Genomic DNA, 20574 nt, shown 5'->3' on the forward strand with positions numbered 1-20574 from the left:
TTCTTCTCTATCCATCTTCAATCCGCCTCCCCCTCGCTCCCTATTTATTTCAGAATGCCCTTCCCCTCCTCCATTTCTGAAGAAGGGTCTAGTCCCGAAGTGTTAGCCTTCCTGCTCCTAAGATGCTGCTTGGCCTGCTGTGTATGGGGTATTGAGTACAAGAGTTGGCAGGTCATGGTGCAGTTGTATAGGACTTCGGTTCGGCCACATTTGGAGTACTGTGTACAGTTCTGGTCGCCACATTACCAAAAGGATGAGGATGCTAATGAGAGGGTGCAGAGGTGGTTCACCAGGATGTTGCCTGGTATGGAGGATGCTAGCTATGAAGAGAGGTTGAGTAGATTAGGATTATTTTCATTAGAAAGATGGAGATTGAAGGGGACCTGTTTGAGGTCCACGAAATCATGAGGGGTAGAGACAGGGTGGATAGCAAGAAGCTTTTTCCCAGGGTGATCATGAGTTCAAAGTGAGAGGAGGAAAGTTTAAGGGAGATATGCGAAGTAAGTTTTTTACACAGAGGGTGGTGGGTGCCTGGAACGCGTTGCCAGCGGAGGTGGTAGACACAGACACGTTAGCGTCTTTTAAGATATATTTGGACAGGTACATGGATGGGCAGGGAGGAAATGGACGCAGACCCTTAGAAAATAGATGACAGGTTAGACAGAGGATCTCGATCGGCGCAGGGTTGGAGGGCCGAAGGGCCTGTTCCTGTGCTGTAATTTTCTTTTCTTTGTTCTCTGTTCATCCAGCTCTACACCTTGTTATCTCGGATTCTCCAGCATCTGCAGTTCCTATTATCTCCAATCTGCAATACTCACCCGGGTTGCCCTACCTGTGACTTTGGACCCACAGCAATGTGGTTGATGCTGAGTTGCCTACCGTGATGGTCCAGAAAATCATTCAGTTGTATCAATCATTACAAAGCCTCAGGAAAGAAATTGAACCTTCCAATGCTCACTTGAATATCCCAAATGAACATTTCCAGGAAGTGCATTGCAGATCCTATGCACAATGTGGGAAATAAAAGTTACTTCTCACATCACATTCGCTCCTTTTCTATTCAATGATCTCTCATCTGTTTTCCTCTTGTTAGTAGGAAGTTTTTCATCATTCTCTCCATCTAGCTCAACATCCTTTCGGAGTTCTCACTGTGCTCCTCACTATTGAAAATCGTGTCATTTGCAAAATTGGAAATTGTGTCCCGCACACCAAATCTGGGTCAAGAAAGCGTGTCTGGAAAAGCAAGGGTCCCAGCGCTGACTCTTGGGGAATTCCACGACAAACTTTCTGCCTGCCTGCAAAATATCCACGGTCCATGATTCTTTGATTCCGATCAGTCAGCCAGCTTGGTATCAGCAGGATCACATAGCTCACATACCATCGATCAAAAATGCTGTAAGTTCTGAGTCTGCAGCAGGTGGCCTACCATGTGCACAGCGACTAGATTTATTCAGTGCCTTTCATGTAATAAAACATCCTATGGTGCTTCACAAAAGCATGAATAAAGCACAACATGACATCATGACACCGTAAATGGACAGGTGAGCGAAGGCTGAGTCCAAGAGGTTGGTTTTAAGGTACGTCTACAAGGAGGAAGGCAAGAGAGGTAGCGAGGATAATGAGAATTCCCAAACTCAGCCTCAAACTTGGGAATATGATCTGAGCTAGAAGTTGCCTTTGGAGAGTTACACACAGTGAATGATAGAGATAGGCAAAGGCATTCTGACCTTTTTAATCTCATGTGAATGCAATGTCTCACCTTCTCCCTATCGTAAAGCAGCAAACAAAGGACATCTGAGGAACTTTTCCCTGAGCTTTCCAATTCCAGCCCATTTTCCAATTCCCACAACCCACTCACAGCACTGTAGTGACTAAAACCAGCCTGGGAGATCACTGGGGCCCTAATACTGCTGTGAAATGCCTAGTCCATGTAATAGATGATTAGCACCTTTGTCAGAAACAGGTCCAATCAGGCCAGCGATGAAAATCTCGGACAGTGATTCTATTGCTTACTTCAGTCCCTAGTCCCCATCCCGAAACAATGGTTTCGCTCCTGACCTGAACTCAGTGAGACCACCAGAGCCCTGGATATTTGCAATAGGGCCCTAATTTATCCCCTCAGCCCCGTGTGTACAGCAAATAGTTTTCAACATTCCAGTTTATGAAAATATTTGATGGAGTTTCAAAATTATAAGCCGGGAGGCTATGCTGGAATTGAATAAGTTGTTAGTTTGGTCATGGCTGGAGTATTGTGTGCAGTTCAGGAATCCACATTATAAGGGGGATGTGATAGCAGTGGAAAGGATACTGCAAAGATTTTTAGGATGTTACCTGGCCTGGAGAGTTATGGTTATGAAGACAGATGTAACAGACAGGAATAGTTTCCCTTGGATCAGAAGTGATTGACAGGGGGCATGATTGAGATAGATAAAATGATGAAGGACATAGATAGTGTGGACAGGAAGAAACCATTCCCCTTGATGGATAATAAAATGTGAGGCTGGATGAATACAGCAGGCAAAGCAGCATCTCAGGAGCACAAAAGCTGACGTTTCGGGCCTAGACCCTTCATCAGAGAGGGGGATGGGGAGAGGGAACTGGAATAAATAGGGAGAGAGGGGGAGGCGGACCGAAGATGGAGAGTAAAGAAGATAGGTGGAGAGAGTGTAGGTGGGGAGGTAGGGAGGGGATAGGTCAGTCCAGGGAAGACGGACAGGTCAAGGAGGTGGGATGAGGTTAGTAGGTAGCTGGGGGTGCGGCTTGGGGTGGGAGGAAGGGATGGGTGAGAGGAAGAACCGGTTAGGGAGGCAGAGGCAGGTTGGACTGGTTTTGGGATGCAGTGGGTGGGGGGGAAGAGCTGGGCTGGTTGTGTGGTGCAGTGGGGGGAGGGGACGAACTGGGCTGGTTTAGGGATGCAGTAGGGGAAGGGGAGATTTTGAAACTGGTGAAGTCCACATTGATACCATATGGCTGCAGGGTTCCGAGGCGGAATATGAGTTGCTGTTCCTGCAACCTTCGGGTGGCATCATTGTGGCACTGCAGGAGGCCCATGATGGACATGTCATCAAGAGAATGGGAGGGGGAGTGGAAATGGTTTGCGACTGGGAGGTGCAGTTGTTTGTTGCGAACTGAGCGGAGGTGTTCTGCAAAGCGGTCCCCAAGCCTCCGCTTGGTTTCCCCAATGTAGAGGAAGCCACACCGGGTACAGTGGATGCAGTATACCATATTGGCAGATGTGCAGGTGAACCTCTGCTTAATGTGGAATGTCATCTTGGGGCCTGGGATGGGGGTGAGGGAGGAGGTGTGGGGACAAGTGTAGCATTTCCTGCGGTTGCAGGGGAAGGTGCCGGGTGTGGTGTGGTTGGAGGGCAGTGTGGAGCGAACAAGGGAGTCACGGAGAGAGTGGTCTCTCCGGAAAGCAGACAGGGGAGGGGATGGAAAAATGTCTTGGGTGGTGGGGTCGGATTGTAAATGGCGGAAGTGTCGGAGGATAATGCGTTGTATCCGGAGGTTGGTAGGGTGGTGTGTGAGAACGAGGGGGATCCTCTTGGGGCGGTTGTGGCGGGGGCAGGGTGTGAGACGGGGACCGCTTTGCAGAACACCTCCACTCAGTTCGCAACAAACAACTGCACCTCCCAGTCGCAAACCATTTCCACTCCTCCTCCCATTCTCTTGATGACATGTCCATCATGGGCCTCCTGCAGTGCCACAATGATGCCACCCGAAGGTTGCAGGAACAGCAACTCATATTCCGCCTGGGAACCCTGCAGCCATATGGTATCAATGTGGACTTCACCAGTTTCAAAATCTCCCCTTCCCCTACTGCATCCCTAAACCAGCCCAGTTCGTCCCCTCCCCCCACTGCACCACACAACCAGCCCAGCTCTTCCCCCCCACCCACTGCATCCCAAAACCAGTCCAACCTGCCTCTGCCTCCCTAACCGGTTCTTCCTCTCACCCATCCCTTCCTCCCACCCCAAGCCGCACCCCCAGCTACCTACTAACCTCATCCCACCTCCTTGACCTGTCCGTCTTCCCTGGACTGACCTATCCCCTCCCTACCTCCCCACCTACACTCTCTCCACCTATCTTCTTTACTCTCCATCTTCGGTCCGCCTCCCCCTCTCTCCCTATTTATTCCAGTTCCCTCCCCCTATCCCCCTCTCTGATGAAGGGTCTAGGCCCAAAACGTCAGCTTTTGTGCTCCTGAGATGCTGCTTTGCCTGCTGTGTTCATCCAGCTCACATTTTATTATCATAGATTGAAAGCAGCTGCTTTCCTGAGCTGAAGGGTCAATAACAAGGAGGCACACTGTTAAGGTGAAATGCAAGAAGTTTAGAGAGGATTTAGGGAAGATCTTTTCACCCAGAGGGCGGTGAAAATGTGGAATACACTGCACAGGAGGGTATTTGAAGTGGGAAACCTCACAACCTTTGAAAAGGCCCATGGATATACACATGAAACGGAATAACATTCAAAGCTGTGGGGCAAGTGTTTGAAAGTGGGACTTTAGATTTTAGATTCCCTACAGTGTGGAAACAGGCCCTTCGGCCCAACAAGTCCACACTGCCTCTTGAAGCATCCCACCCAGACCCATCCCCCTAAAAGCCACACACCCCTAAATACTACGGGCAATTTAGCATAGCCGATCCACCTAGCCTGCACATCTTTGGACTGTGGGAGGAAACCGGAGCACCTGCACCCGGACTTTGCAGGTCTTTGCGGATTTGTGCAGGTCCACAAATTTTTTTTTATTGGTGCAGACTCACTAGTTTGAAGGGTCTCTTCCGTACTGTACAATCCACAGCCACTGAATGGACAATTGGGAATCTAGAGAAAGTTCTTGGGTAGCTGCAGAAGCAGGAAGGCAATCTTATTGACTCCTTCTCAGGTTATCATCGGTATAATGCTGTGGAGATATATTTCTCTAAATCAATCTGTTCAGACATTTTACAATGGACCAGGTGGGACTTTAGCTCATTCCTCCTGCCCAAAGGTAAAGGAATTAGCACTGCACAACAAAAGCCGTGAGTAATCTGTATATAGATACCAGAATGTCATAAACCCTTATCTTATTACCAAAGATAAGAGCCTCTTCTCTGACTTATTTGTCATTCTTCCTTCACCAAAAACTACTCTAAAAGTCCGAGACTAGAATAGGATGAAGGATTGGCGTCAGTATTATACCTAAGGCTCCCAGGTCTTATCATCACTATTTAACATAAGCTGTCTTCTGCATTTCTTTCTCTCAGCCATGATTAGCAGCAATACTCATGGACATGTTTCATATGCCACACCCCCTCTTCTCTACAGCGGATTTACCCGACAGAAATTAACAAAATGTGAATTTGAAAACAACCGACAGACAGAGTGCCAAAGATAACATTTCATCCATTAAATTGCTGCCTTTTTATTACTGAGCTGTAACTCCTCTGATAATTGTCAATAATCCATATCAACTTTCCCAACTGTTTTCCTAAAATTCTGCTGGATTCTATTGTAGGTGCAGGAGTAGGCCATTCAGCCCTCTGAGTCTGCACCACCATTCAATATTATCATGGCTGATCATGCAGTCTCAGTATCCCATTCCCATTTTCTCTCCATACCCCTTGGTCCCTTTAGCTGCATGGGTCATGTCCAGCTCCTTCTTGAATATATGTCATGAACTGGCCCCAACAGCTTCCTGTGTGAGAGAATTCCACAGGTTCGCAACCCTCTGAGTGATGAAATTCTTCCTCATCTCAGCCCTGAATGGCTTACACCTTATTCTGAGGGTTATCAGACCCAAAGTTTCTTATGTCTGGGCCCAGGCAGTATCAGTGTAGCTGCGCCACTGTCAATCCAAACCAGATGGAGAATTCTGTGCCTTGAATGGAACTTACCCAGCTCGTCAATAATTTATTGGCACAGAACATTCCCTGTCCATTTCACACTTCAGTTAGAGAATCCAAGCAGCATGGTGACACTGATAGACAAGAGGGAAAGGAAATTCAGAGTCATGAAGTGAAATTTAATGCCTCCACCTCCTCAGTGGGTGTTTGGAGCTAAGGAGGTGTTGTGTATGATTCGGCTAATTGTTATAGGTAGGGATGATGTCAGTCTCCTTCTGAATCAGTCCATAGTAGGAACCCTGATGGAGGCCTACCTTCCAATATGGAGGTCAACTGAGGCCATTAGGGGGGCATTTACTTTTATACGTTTGTGTATGTGTGCGTATGTTTACGAGGTGTCTGTGTGTGTGTGTGTGTGTGTGTGTGTGTGTGTGTGTGTGTGTGTGTGTGTGTGTGTGTCTGTGTCTGTGTGCGTGGGAGGGTGTGTATCTGTGGATGTGTCTGTATGTGTGTGAATACATGCGTGAGTGTCTGTGGGTGTGTGTGTGAGTACATGCATGTGTGTGTATATTTGTGTTTGTGTGTGAGTGGGGTTCATGAGTTTTTTCGCGTGTGTACAAGTGTATGTTGTTTGTGTGTGTGTGTGAGAGACAGTGAGTGTGTGTATGTGCATGTGGGTGTGTGTGTGTGTGTGTGTGTGTGTGTGTGTGTGGGTGTGCGCGCGTGTGAGAATGTGTGTGAGTGACTCTGGGGGAAAGGAAGTGGAATGGAGAGTTGGGGGCAGTGGGCTGGATTCAGTGCAGATCATGCTGCCAAACCCCATGGAGATCCTGCAGGAGAGGCCCAAGACCTGCTCGGAGCCGGGTACTGGGTACCTCACAATTAGAACATAGAACATTACAGCACAGTACAGGCCCTTCAACCCTTGATGTTGTGCCGACCTGTCATTCCGATCTGAAGCCCACCTAACCGAAACTATTCCATGTACGTCCATATGCTTGTCGAATGATGACTTAAATGTACTTAAAGTTGGCGAATCTACCACCATTGCAGGCAAAGCGTTCCATTCCCTTACTACTCTCTGAGTAAAGAAACTACCTCTGACATCTGTCCTATATCTTTCACACCTCAATTTAAAGCTATGCCCCCTCGTGCTCGCAGTCACCATCCTAGGAAAAAGGCTCTCCCAATCCACCCTATCTAACCCTCTGATTATTTTATATGTTTCAATTAAGTCACCTCTCAACCTTCTCTCTAATGAAAACAGCCTCAAGTCCCTCAGCCTTTCCTCGTAAGTCCTTCCTCCATACCAGGCAACATCCTAGTAAATCTCCTCTGCACCCTTTCCAAAGCTTCCACATCCTTCTTATAATGCAGTGACCAGAACTGTACGCAATACTCCAAGTGCGGCCGCACCAGAATTTTGTACAGCTGCAGCATAACCTCTTGGTTCCGGAACTCGATCCCTCTATTAATAAAAGCTGAAACACTGTATGCCTTCTTAACAGCCCTGTCAACCTGGGTGGCAACTTTCAAGGATCTGTGTACGTGGACACCGAGATCTCTCTGCTCATCTACACTACCAAGAATCTTACCATTAGCCCAGTACTTTGCCTTCCGGTTACTCCTACCAAAGTGCATCACCTCACACTTGTCCGCATTAAACTCCATTTGCCACCTCTTAGCCCAGCTCTGCAGATTATCCATGTCTCTCTGCAACCTACAGCATCCTTTGTCACTATCCACAACTCCACCAACCTTCGTGTCATCTGCAAATTTACTAACCCATCCTTCTACGCCCTCATCCAGGTCATTTATAAAAATGACAAACAGCAGTGGACCCAACACCGACCCTTGCAGTACACCACTAGTAACTGGTCTCCAGGATGAACATTTCCCATCAACTACCACCCTCTGTCTTCTTTCAGCAAGCCAATTTCCGATCCAAACTGCTATATCTCCCACAATTCCATTCCTCCGCATTTTGTACAATAGCCTACTGTGGGGAACCTTATCGAGCGCCTTGTTGAAATCCATATACACCACATCAACTGGTTTACTCTCATCTACCTGTTTGGTCACCTTCTCAAAGAACTTTAAATTGAACACTCTGTGCCCCCTTACCTCATCTCTGAAGTCTCTGCTGCCAGCCCAAGAGAGGTGCTGCTCTTAGAGGCGCATCGTCCAGCAATCTCCGCCCCGGGGATGAGGAGGACTTTCCCTGACAGCGTCTGGGAAGCCTGACTGCATTGAGGCAGGTGTCCAATTGTAATGAGGTCCTGTTAGGCTTCCTGAAAATAGCTGCAGTTTTTTGTCACATTTTTTTTCCAGCAGGACCCCAGCCACAAACCTTAATTTACACCATCTAGGGAGTGGTAGAGTTACAATGGAACAGAAGGAGGTCCTTCAGCCCATCAAAGCTGCCCTAGCTCTCTGTTGGACAATGCATTTCATATCTTCCTACCTTCTTATCCCCGTATCCAAGATATTTTCCTCAAGTGTCAATCCAATTTCCTTTTGAACTTGTTGATCTTCTCTGCAAGGAGTAAGAATACAATCTTTACCACTCATTGCTCTTCAGTACATTTCTTCTGAATCACTTGCCCAAAATCTGAAATCTGCTCCCCCCATTCCTGTACCACGCATCATTGAATGGGAATAGTTTCTCTTTGAGCAAAAATAAATTTTTGTTTCAATTTCCAGATTTAATGCTGGAAAGCTGAAAGAAAAACAGAATCGGCTGGAGAAACTCAACAGGTCTGGCAGCATCTTGGATCTGAAATTCATTCAGGACGGATGAATGAATGAATTAAGTCAGAGAGAATGAATTTAATTCAATGAATCTGATGTAAATAAGATAAACAAGAATAGTTTCTTCAGCCAGAGGATCGTCAATCTGTGGAACTCATTGCCCCAGAGGGCTGTGGAGGCCAAGCCATCAAGTAAATTTTAGACACAGAGAGATAGGTTCTTGAATAATAAGGCGATCAAGGGTTAAAGGGAGAAGGCAGGAGAATGGGATTGAGAAATGTATCAGCCATGATCAAATCGCAGAGCAACTCAATGTGCCAAATGACTTAATTCTACTCCTACATCTTATGGCGTTACGGACCAAAAGCTGTAACAACAACAGAAATTGCTGGAGAACCTCCGCAGGCCTGGCAGCATCTGAAGAGTGAAAACAAAGTCAACATTTTGGGTCCTCAGATAAAGAGTCACTGAACCCAGAACATTAGCTCTGCTTCTCTCTCCACAGACGCTTCATGTGTTTCTTTTCTTTTTTCCTCTCTTTATTTTTTCCTTTCTTTCTTCACAGCAATGTCCTGAACTCCCAGCTTCAGTCTGGTCCAAGTTCGGTGGTCTGTTGGCCTGGCATGGCGGTCTCCTGGACTGGAGACGCCTCAATGTGCAAAAACAGAAGTTGCTGGAAAAGCACAGCAGGTCGAGCAGCATCTGTGAAGAAAAAAGTCAGGAGTTAATGTTTTGGGTCCAGTGACCCTTCTTCATAACTGAAAGTAGTTTGGAAAATGTTTTTATGCAGAAAATGGAGAGAGGGATGGCATAGGGAGTAAATGATAGAATAGAGCTGGAATGGAGAGAAGAACAGTTGGACAGACAAAGGAGTTGCTAACGATCAGGCTGGGAGGGTGAATAGTTGTTAATGGAGACTGTTAGTGACAAACAACAGGGGGTGTGTAATGGCAGCCTATGTGCTAACAAGGCCTGGAGTGTGGGTTGGGGGGTTGGGACATGGGAGAGTTTAGGCCCTAAAATTATTGAACTCAATATTGAGTCCAGAGGGCTGTAGGGTCCCCAAGTGGAAAATGAACTGTTGTTCCTCCAGCTTGCACTGAGCTTTGCTGGAACACTGCAGCAAGCCAGGGACAGAGATGTTGGCCAGGGAATAGGGTGGTGTGTTAAAGTGACAGACAACTGGAAGCTCAGGGTCATTTTTGCGAGCAGAGCATAGATGTTCTGTGAAGCAGTCACCCAGTCTACGTTTCGTTTCCCCAACGTAGAGGGTGCCACATTATGAGCAGTGAATGCAGAAGACTCGATTTTGGGAAGTGCAGGTGAAGTGTGGAAGGTATGTTTGGGCCCTTGGATACTGGGGAGGGAGGAGGTAAATGGGCAGGTGTTGCACCTTTGCCGGTTACAGGGGAAGGTGCCGTAGGGCTGTGGGGAGGTGTTGGGGGTGAAGGAAGTGTGGACCAGGGTGTCCGGGAGGGAACGGTCCCTGTGGAAGGCAGACAAGGGAGGGGAGGGGAATATGTGTCTGGTGTTGGCATCTTGCTGGAGGTGGCGGAAATGGCATCTGATGATCTTCTGGATGTGAACGCTGGTGGGATGGTAGATGAGGATAAGGGGAACCCTATCACTGTTGCGGGAGGGAAGAGAAGGAGTGAGGGCGGAAGTGCGGGAGATGGGTCGGACCTGGCTGAAGGCCCTGTCAACAACGGAACTGGGGAAACCTTGGTTGAGGAAAAAGGTGGGCATCTCAGAGGATCCCTTATCAAAGTTGGCTTCATCTGAACATATGCGACGGAGACGGAGGAACTGAGAGAATGGGATGGAGTCATTACAGGAAGTGGGGTGTGAGGATGTATAGTCCAGGTAGCTGGAGTCAGTGGGTTTGTAATGGATATCAGTGGCCTGTCTATCCCCAGAAATGGAAGCGGAGATGTAGAAGGAAAGGAAGGGAGGAGACAGAGATAGACCAGGTGAAAGTGAGGGCAGGTGGAAATTGGAGGCGAATTTGATGAAGTTTTCCACTTCAGGATGAGAGAGGGAAGCAGCACAGATGATGCCATCAAGATAGTGGAGAAAGAGCTGTGGGTGGGGGGGTCGGAATAGGACAGGCACAAGTCATGTTCCACCCATCCTATGAAGAGAGGTGTTACTGGGGCCCATATGAGTACCCATGGCAACCCCTGTTACCTGAAAAAAATGAGAGGAGCTGAAAGAGAAGTTGCTGAGGGTGAGGACAAGCTCAGCCAAGCGGAGGAGGGTGGTGGTAGGTGGGGAAGGTTCTGGTCTTTGCTCCAGGAAGAAGCAGAGAGCCCTAAGACCCTCCTGGTGGAGAATGGATGTGAAAAGGGATTGCACATCCATGGTAAAGAGGAGGTGGCTGGAGCCGGTAAACTGGAAATTTTGCAACCAGCGTAAAGCATCAGATGAATCATGGATGCACATCGGCAGGGATTGGACCAGCGGAGCAAAGACTGATTAAAGGTAGGAACTGGCGAGTTCTTTGGGGCAGGATCTGATTGAAACAATGGGTCTGCTCAAATAGTTTTGTTTGTGAATTTTTGCGAGGAGGTAGAAATGAGCTGTGAGGGGCTGGGGGACTATCTGCTTGGAGGCAGTGGGCAGGGTGAGGTCACTGGACAACATGAGATCAGTTACTGCAGTTGGTACAATGACCTGATGTGTCACGGTGGGGTCGTGGTCCAGGGGAAGATCGGAGGAGCTATCTGAGAGCTGGCACTCAGCCTCTGCAATGTAGAGGTCAGTACGACAGACTACAACAACACTACCTTTATTGGTGGGCTTGATGACAAAGTCAGGGTTAGATCTAAGTGCATGGAGTGCAGCCAGGTTGGAGGGAGATAGTTTGTATTTGTTGAAGGAGGCAGAGAAATTGAGGCGACCAATGTCATGTTGACTGTTCCTAATGAACGGATTGAGTGCAGGTAAAAGACCAGAGGGAGGGGTCCGGGCAGAGGGACAGTGTTGGAACTGGATGAAGGGGTCTGTGGGATGGGGAGAGGACTCTTGTCCAAAGACGTGTCAGTGTGGACCTTCGGCTTTGAGATGATTCCAGAGTGATGTCCCAGCCTCAACAGCCTTGAGGTGAAGCCTGGCAAGGTCTGGATTCAAGACCCAGTGCAGACTAACAGCTAGGAGCCAGCGTGGGCTGGATTGGAAGGATGGTTATTTTGAACCTTTTATTTCTTTATTTTCGTAGCTCTTTCCCAAGAATTTGTACTTAAGAATCTACCTTAATACCTTTGTACCTGAAATGGTACTACAAGTGGTGACTTGTAAACTTTTCATTGTACTCATTTAAGCACATAAGACAATAAGCTAATTCTATGGTTCAAAACCTGTCCTAATTTTGTATTTCTCAATCTTGTTTGGTAATTCATGTCAATAATGACTGCTGATCACTTTAATCCTCCTGTTAGGGCCCTATATTCAATCTAATCACATATTATTTGTTTCACAGGGACCTTGGAATATGTGTGAAAGGAAACATTAAAAAAAAAGTTTGATATATATGATTATACCACTTGTGACTGACATCCTCTTATGAAATTCGATGCACATCAAACCTCAGAATTCATCTCGACAGCACGATGAAACTGTAAGTACATTAGGGTAGGTTACAAACAAACTGGGATGCAGTTAACAAAGATTGATTTATATTCACTGAGATTAATGCAACCAAATTGTACACATATGACCATAAGGCATAGGAACAGAAATTAGGCCATTCAGCCCATCGTGTCTGCTCTGCCATTCAATCATGCCTGATAAGTTTCTCAACTCTACTCTCCACCTCCTCCCAATAACATTTGATCCCTTAACAATCAAGAACCCATCTGTCTCTGTCTTAAATATATTTAAATATATGTCAAGGTTCTGCAAACACAATATAAACACTATAAACACAATGGTCAGTTTTGATGATGTTGACTGAGGAATAACCATTGACCAGGATTGTTCCATGCACTATTAACAAAAGCGATATCATGTAAATCTTGTATTCATCTGAAAAGTCACACAGGAACTCAACATTGTATCCAAAAGATGATATTACTCCTTCAGCACAAGGAGAATCAACCTCAGGCTACGTTCTCAAATCTCAGATTTGTCTTAATAACGTTCAGACTCACCATAAAGCTACAGACCTTGTCAGAAAGTAGTCACAGTGCCAACTGCTGGAAGAAAACTCACTTCCCTTGTTGCTTTTGTGAGATAAGACTGGTTTAGGCCATGAGCTAGCAGTGGGTGATGGAAAAACTCTACAGGGTACCATCCATGATCTTTTTGTCAACTAATGGAGGTTACAGTAGGTAATGACCTCGAGCCATTCTGCAACCTCTTGCTCCTATTTGGATGTAAACGCTGATTATGACTATTCTGCTTAAAACTGTTGCCAAGATGTCTGGAGGATTGTTTGAAAGGATGTATCATCCTTGAAGTTCAAAGACAACACTAGGTACTTTAGTAAGATGTGCACTACTTATGCATGCCAATAGGATCGGCCCAAAGGCTTAAAGCAATCGCCATACATATTTAACATACTTAACAACCTGAGGATTAAAATAGAGCTTTGTTGCACTTTGCATTTTCATTATAAATTTCTCCACAAATCCACTGGGAGCTAAAGCCATATAAATTATTCTGGATCCAGAGACAAGGTGTAGATTCAGTACTCCTCAAAAACTAATCTTCTAAATTTGGTTCTTAACAGGGGTTAGCCCCGTCATGAACATAGATAAGGGCTTAATGCTAGTTTTACATGTGAATGCCATGATCACACATTTAGCATTGAGAGCAGCATTTCCTTACAGTTTCCCAATGTTAAATTAAACTGGTTCATTTTACATCCTGAAACATGGAGCATTCCAATTCTTGCTCTCTGTAAACTTATTCCCGTTGAAGACGAAAAAAAACAGTAATCTTCTTTTTGACAATAGGTTAATTCAGTCTCCACTCTCATGTGCTTTGAATAAACAGGAGGAGGCCATTCAGCCCCTCAAGTCTGTTCTACAATTGAGCCAGGCAGATATGTATCTCAACTCCATTCACAGACCAATTATTTGGCATATTACATGACAATACAAGCCTTCCCAAAACCTTTCTCAGCTTGGAAGGACTTTTCACATGTAGCTGCTGTTATACATTGGAAAATACTGCATCCATAGATGTCTGGCCGGAGAATTCCTGAATTCCATTTGAATTTTGTGCACAGTGTTTTTAAGAGTTCAGCAGCCCTGATTGTATCCCTTTGTCATCAATTCTACCAAGAAACAGAATAGCTTCTTGTATTTGGTCTGTTACAAAACACAACTGATAGAATTACGGAATGATTACAGCACAGAGGAGGTCATTCAGTCCCTCAAGTTTACACTGGTTCCCTGCAAAAGTAAATCACTTGTCCCATCCCCTTGCTTGTTCTTGTTGCTCTGCAATTAAATCTTTCCTTCTTTTCCAGCGGCCAGTTCTCTTTCGAAAGCCATAACTGAATCTGCCCACACTTGTACACTCGCCTCATAGTGCATTCCAGATTCAAATCATTTGCTGCATCAAAATGTTTTTCCTCCTGTTGGTTCCTTTGCTAATCACCTTAAATAAGTTGATTCTGGTCCTCAACTGTTCTGTTGAGTGATTGGATTCTTTCTACAGAGTCATAGATTCATAGCGGACTATCAGCGTGGAAACAGGCCCTTCGGCCCAACTTGCCCAGTTTTCCCAATTAAATTAGTCACATTTCCCTGCCTTTGGCTCATATCCCTCCACGCCTATCCTGTCCATATATACTGTATAATGCAGTGTGGAGCATAAGGAACACAGCAGGCCAGGTGGCATCAGAGGACCAGGAAAGCTGACCTTTCAGGTCGGGATAATAAAATGTGAGGCTGGACGAACACAGCAGGCCAAGCACCATCTCAGGAGCACAAAAGCTGACGTTTCGGGCCTAGACCCTTCATCAGAGCTTTCAGGTCGGGACCCTTTTTCAGAAACTATCTCTGAGTGAGTCACATACCTGTACAAATGTTTCTTAAGCAGCAAAATTGCACTCGCTTCCATCACTACCTCTGGCAGTGGCAGTCCATTCCAGACATTCACTGCCCTCCGTCTGAAAAAATTGCCCCCTGGACACTTCTGTATCTCTCCCCTCTCACCTTCAACCTATGCCTTCTAGCTATCCGTCCTGTCCAGGCAACTCATGATTCGGAGCACCTATACCCTTCTTAGACCACAGGTAACACAGTGTGGAGCTGGAGAAACACAGCAGGCCAGGCAGCATCAGAGAAGCAGGAAAGTGGACTTTTCACGTCGCTACCCTTCAGAAAAATGTTAGGAAAAAAAGTGTGTTATCTCTGACTCCAGCATCTGCAGTTCTTGCTATCTCCTCTTGAACTATCTCACCTTTTAAGGAGCAGAGTCACAATTTCTCCATGTATCCACAGAACTCCCTAGAATTCCCATTGTGCTAATGTTTCCTGCATCCTCCATGGAGCTTTCACATCCTTCCTAAAGTAAACAGCTAAGTTAGATCACGTCTAACTTCCAAATTCAAAGGAATACAGCCTAAGATTATGCCCGCATAAAAATAAAGTTGGAAATCTGAAATAAAGGCCAGAAATGAAACTTAGCAGGTCTAGCAGCTTCTGTGGGCAAAAAAACTGAGTTAACACTTTGAGTAGTGTGAATCTCTTTGGATCTGCCAAATTTGAAGTTTATGTTATCTGTCTTCATAATTTAGTACTTTAACAGTTATTTTGCAATAACGTTCCAAAACTCCACCCATTTATAATTAGCCCATCATGTTTTGGTGACTGAATCAAATGGTCAATATTAAACTAAACTATTCACCACTTTTACAGGCACTTACTTTTCATACTGCCCTGTGTCCACAAAAAGGAACATAGACTTTATCTTCATAGAGATGAACATGTCTCTTTTTGAACATAACATCATACAATGTTGGAGTTGAAGTCGGCCATTCAGCCCATCAAGGTATCTCTGTCATTGAATGAGATCATGGCTAATATGATCATCCTCATTTCAACTCTCCAGCTTTTACCCCCCTAATCCTTGGTTAAAAATCTATCTGACTCAGCCTTGAAAATCCTTAATGGTCAACCTCAAGAGCCCTTTCAGGGAAAGAATTCTGCAGGTTCACTACCTTCTGAGAGGATAAACTCTTCCTCATCTCTGGCCTTTGAGATTAGTTGCTGACAAGGACTGGGTTGGAAAGACTGATATTCTGAACTTTTTTATTTCTGTATTTTTCTGCTGTATTCCTATGACCCATAATGCTGGGCTATTTGTTTCATCACTTCCATTTTGTTTTGTTTTCAAAGTATCTGGATCTAGGTATTTGCTACTATAGTGTGGCGAGGAGTATAAAATTTTCACTGTACTTAATACAGTATGTGTGACAATAAAACTAATTCAATTCTTATTCTGGGATTAAACTCTTTGCTCCTAGATACTGCCACAAGGGGAAGCACCGTTTCTGCATCTTAAGAATCTTGGTATGCTTCAACCTCTCATCCTTATTTATCCCAATGATGGTAGGCCTAATCTACTCAGCTTCTCTTCATAGTGAGAAAGGAACATTGAAAATGAAACAGTTCTGGGTCATGCTTTATCTCGGGTTTAAGGGATTTTGCAGCAGCCTGTGTGTTGGTAAGAGGTAAATTGAGAGAATGGGCTCTATGCCATGTGATACCCAACCACACGCCCCCTCCCTAGTCCCAGCTAACCCCCTAAGAGAAGGCAAACACCTCTTCCGTTCTGCTTGGTGAAAATCTGGCAGATTCTTGTTTACAATCCAGGGTGGGATGTCGCTTCAAAATCTCATATTGTCTTAAACAACAATTCCCAATTATAAATCATATTATTGCTGAAAACTAGCTTGGACTGTCATTGAAACACATGAACAGGAGGAGGCTATTCATACCCTCAATCCTATTCTGCCATTCAATTGGATTGTGCCTTTTGGATGAGGATTGTACTGTGTTCACGCTATGTCAAAAAGTGGAGGAGTTTGGAGGAGGGAAACCTGTTGGCTGCAAAGATGAGAAAGCCCATTGGACAATCCAGCAATCTAGTAGTTGATTGGTGATGGGCTTTCTGCTGGAATTAAGATCCTGCATGATATTGCCCAGGTCACCAAGAGGTGTTGACCAATCCAAGGATGGCTACGGATCCTGTTGTTCCAGGATAGAGTTTGACGCATGGGAAGGATAGGTCTTGTTGTGGGGAGCAGGTTCTTGCTGGGTGTCAGTCTCAGGAGAAGTCAGGAGTGAGGCCGGGGTGAGGGGGGGTGGTGGTGAGGGGCGGTGGTATGTGGGCTTTGATTCCCAGAAGTCACATCCTTCCTTTGTGTGTAGATTGCGATAAATCAAGGGACTGTGATAAGTCAAGGGGAGTTTGGGCTTGTGCTCACGCAGGATTTTTCTTACTTCAAGGAGGTGGGGCCAAGGCCCACCACCCTGCTGTCGAATAAAATTCACTTCTCGGCTCTGGGCCTCCAAAATTCTGCCCTTAATTGGGCAATGGTGCAGACCTAATGGTAATGCCACTGGATTAGGACTGCAAAGGCTTAAACTCTGGACGTTTGAATTCAAATCACATCGTGGTTAGAGGTGACATTGAAATTCATTTAAAAATTCAGCAATACAGAAATAATTTCTGTGACCATGACCAAAATTGACCTCTGATTGTCATCAAAACCCCTGAGGGAAGAGTTTGAACCTGTGCTATTCTGTTTTTTTGTCTTTAAAATCTGCCATTTTTACCCAGTGTGACCCACAGGTGACTCTAATTCCACTGTAATGGTTGACTCCTCACTATCCTTGAAATGGTTGAGCAAAAACAATGAAGGACTGGCAGCAAATCCTCCGGATACAACGCATCATCCTCTGACACTTCCGCCATCTACAATCCGACCCCACCACCCAAGATACACATCCCTCACACCCCGCCCCTGCCACAACCGCCCAAAGAGGATCCCCCTCGTTCTCACACACCACCCCACCAACCTCCGGATACAACGCATCATCCTCCGACACTTCCGCCATCTACAATCCGACCTCACCACCCAAGACATTTTCCCATCCCCACCCTTGTCTGCTTTCCGGAGAGACCACTCTCTCCGTGACTCCCTTGTTCATACCACACTGCCCTCCAACCCCACCACACCCGGCACCTTCCCCTGCAACCGCAGGAAATGCTACACTTGCCCCCACACCTCCTCCCTCACCCCTATCCCAGGCCCCAAGATGACTTTCCATATTAAGATTAGGTTCAACTGCACATCTGCCAATGTGGTATACTGTATACATTGTACCCGGTGTGGCTTCCTCTACATTGGGGAAACCAAGCGGAGGCTTGGGGACCACTTTGCAGAACACCTCCGCTCGGCTCGCAGTAAACAACTGCACCTCCCAGTCGCGAACCATTTCCACTCCCCCTCCCATTCTTTAGATGACATGTCCATCATGGGCCTCCTGCAGTGCCACAATGATGCCACCCGAAGTTTGCAGGAACAGCAACTCATATTCCGCTTGGGAACCCTGCAGCCCAATGGTATCAATGTGGACTTCACCAGCTTCAAAATCTCCCCTTCCTCCACCGCATCCCAAAACCAGCCCAGTTCGTCCCCTCCCCCCACTGCACCACACAACCAGCCCAGCTCTTTCCCCTCCACCCACTGCATCCCAAAACCAGTCCAGCCTGTCTCTGCCTCCCTAATCTGTTCTTCCTCTCACCCATCCTTTCCTCCCACCCCAAGCTGCACCTCCATCTCCTACCTACTAACCTCATCCCACCTCCTTGACCTGTCCGTCTTCACTGGACTGACCTATCCCCTCCCTACCTCCTCACCCATACTCTCCTCTCCACCTATCTTTTTTTCTCTCCATCTTCGGTCCGCCTCCCCCTCTCTCCCTATTTATTCCAGAACCCTCACCCCATCCCCCTCTCTGATGAAGGGTCTAGGCCCGAAACGTCAGCTTTTGTGCTCCTGAGATGCTGCTTGTCCTGCTGTGTTCATCCAGCCTCACATTCTATTATCAAGGACTGGCAGCAAATACTGGCATTGCTAACAAGTCCACACAACCTATTAAAGAATAAATGTGAAATAAATCAGTTTACTCATGTTTGCTTTGCACCTTCTCCTGCGCCACCCAACTAATTTTTTTTAAAATTTTTGGTCATGGGATGTGAACGTCACTGGCTAGGTCTCAAATTGTCTGGGCGGCGGCTTAGGAGCCACACACGTTGCTATGGGTCTGGAGTCACATACTGGCCAGACCACATAAGAGCAATGGTTTTCTTCCCTAAAAACCATTAGTCATCCTCCTGGGTTTTACCTGACAATTGGCAATGGTTTCATGATCATCATTAGATCCAATGTCATTATCACTTGACTATTAATCCAGACAATGTTCTGGGTAACTGGGCTCAAATCCTACCATAGCACATGTGCCAGAAGAAGCCATTAGAAATCCAGATTTCCTGTTTTTTTGAGTTCAAACTTCACCGTGTGCCATGGTGGGATTTGAACCAAGGTCCCCAGAACATTCTTGGGGTACCTGGACTAATAGTCAGGCGATAATACCGACTAGACCAACACTATCCCCCTACTTTACTGGTACAAAAAACTTCAATTGACTTGTCAGCTTTCTGAGGGAGCCATGGTTCCCTCTAATACTTGTGGACAGAAAGTTTCACCAAGATCCCCCCTTAATGGCTTGCCTCTAATTTGCTAATCATTTTCACTTGATCTGGATTCAACCCACACCCAAAAAAAATCACATCTTCTGTACATGCTGTACTGAATCTCTTTATCATTTTAAGCACTTCAATTAGATACCTATTCATTATTCTAAACTCAAGGGAATCTAGTTACATTTTGTAAAGTGCCTACGCTTTAACTCTCTTTGCCTCCCTTCCGATTCTTGCAAGCTTGGTCCACACCAACTCCAAGGCTGGCATGTTCTCCCTGAATGAACCCTTCCAGAACAGAACTCAATAGGGCCCTGACTCAGGTTTTATATGTGTTGGACCGGGGTGGACAAGGTCAGAAATCACACAACACCAGGTGACAGCACAACCTGGTGTTGTGTGACTTCCAAGCTTTATATGATCAACGAATTTGGTTGGCAGTACCACTTCAGGTAAAGGTCAACAGCCCACTGGCCTTTTGGAGTACTTTTGTCACGTGTGCACTGAGCTCATAGGGATATAGGAACAGGAGAAGACAATTCAGGCTGTCAATTCTGCTCTGCCATTCAATTGTGGTTGAACAAACACTATGAGGCTTTTTATCCACCCCATCCCCATAACCCTATACACCACTGGTAATCAGAAAGCTATCACATAGAACATAGAACATTACAGCACAGTACAGGCCCTTCGGCCCTCAATGTTGTGCTGACCTGTCATACCGATCTGAAGCCCATCTAACCTACACTATTCCATGTACATCCATATGCTCATCCAAAGACGACTTAAATGTACCTAAAGTTGGCGAATCTACTACCATTGCAGGCAAAGCGTTCCATTCCCTTACTACTCTCTGAGTAAAGAAACTACCTCTGACATCTGTCCTATATCTTTCACCCCTCAATTTAAAGCTATGCCCCCTCGTGCTTGCCGTCACCATCCTCGGAAACAGGCTCTCCCTATCCACCCTATCTAACCCTCTGATTATTTTATATGTCTCAATTAAGTCACCTCTCAACCTTCTTCTCTCTAATGAAAACAGCTTCAAGTCCCTCAGCCTATCAATCTCTGTCTTAAACACAGTCAAAGTTGAACTTTTACAGCCGTCTGTGATAGAGTTTCAAATTGTTCACAATTCGTCTTATTTTTTGCAACTTCAGAGAATACTGGGAATATCTCTTGCTGCTATAATCCTGCCATCTGAGGAACAAATCTGGTGACCCTTCATTGGACACCCTCTAACAGTATTATCTTTCCTGACATAAGGAGA

The sequence above is a fragment of the Stegostoma tigrinum genome, chromosome 15 (genome assembly GCF_030684315.1).
Source record: "Stegostoma tigrinum isolate sSteTig4 chromosome 15, sSteTig4.hap1, whole genome shotgun sequence".
In the NCBI taxonomy this organism is placed as follows: domain Eukaryota; kingdom Metazoa; phylum Chordata; class Chondrichthyes; order Orectolobiformes; family Stegostomatidae; genus Stegostoma; species Stegostoma tigrinum.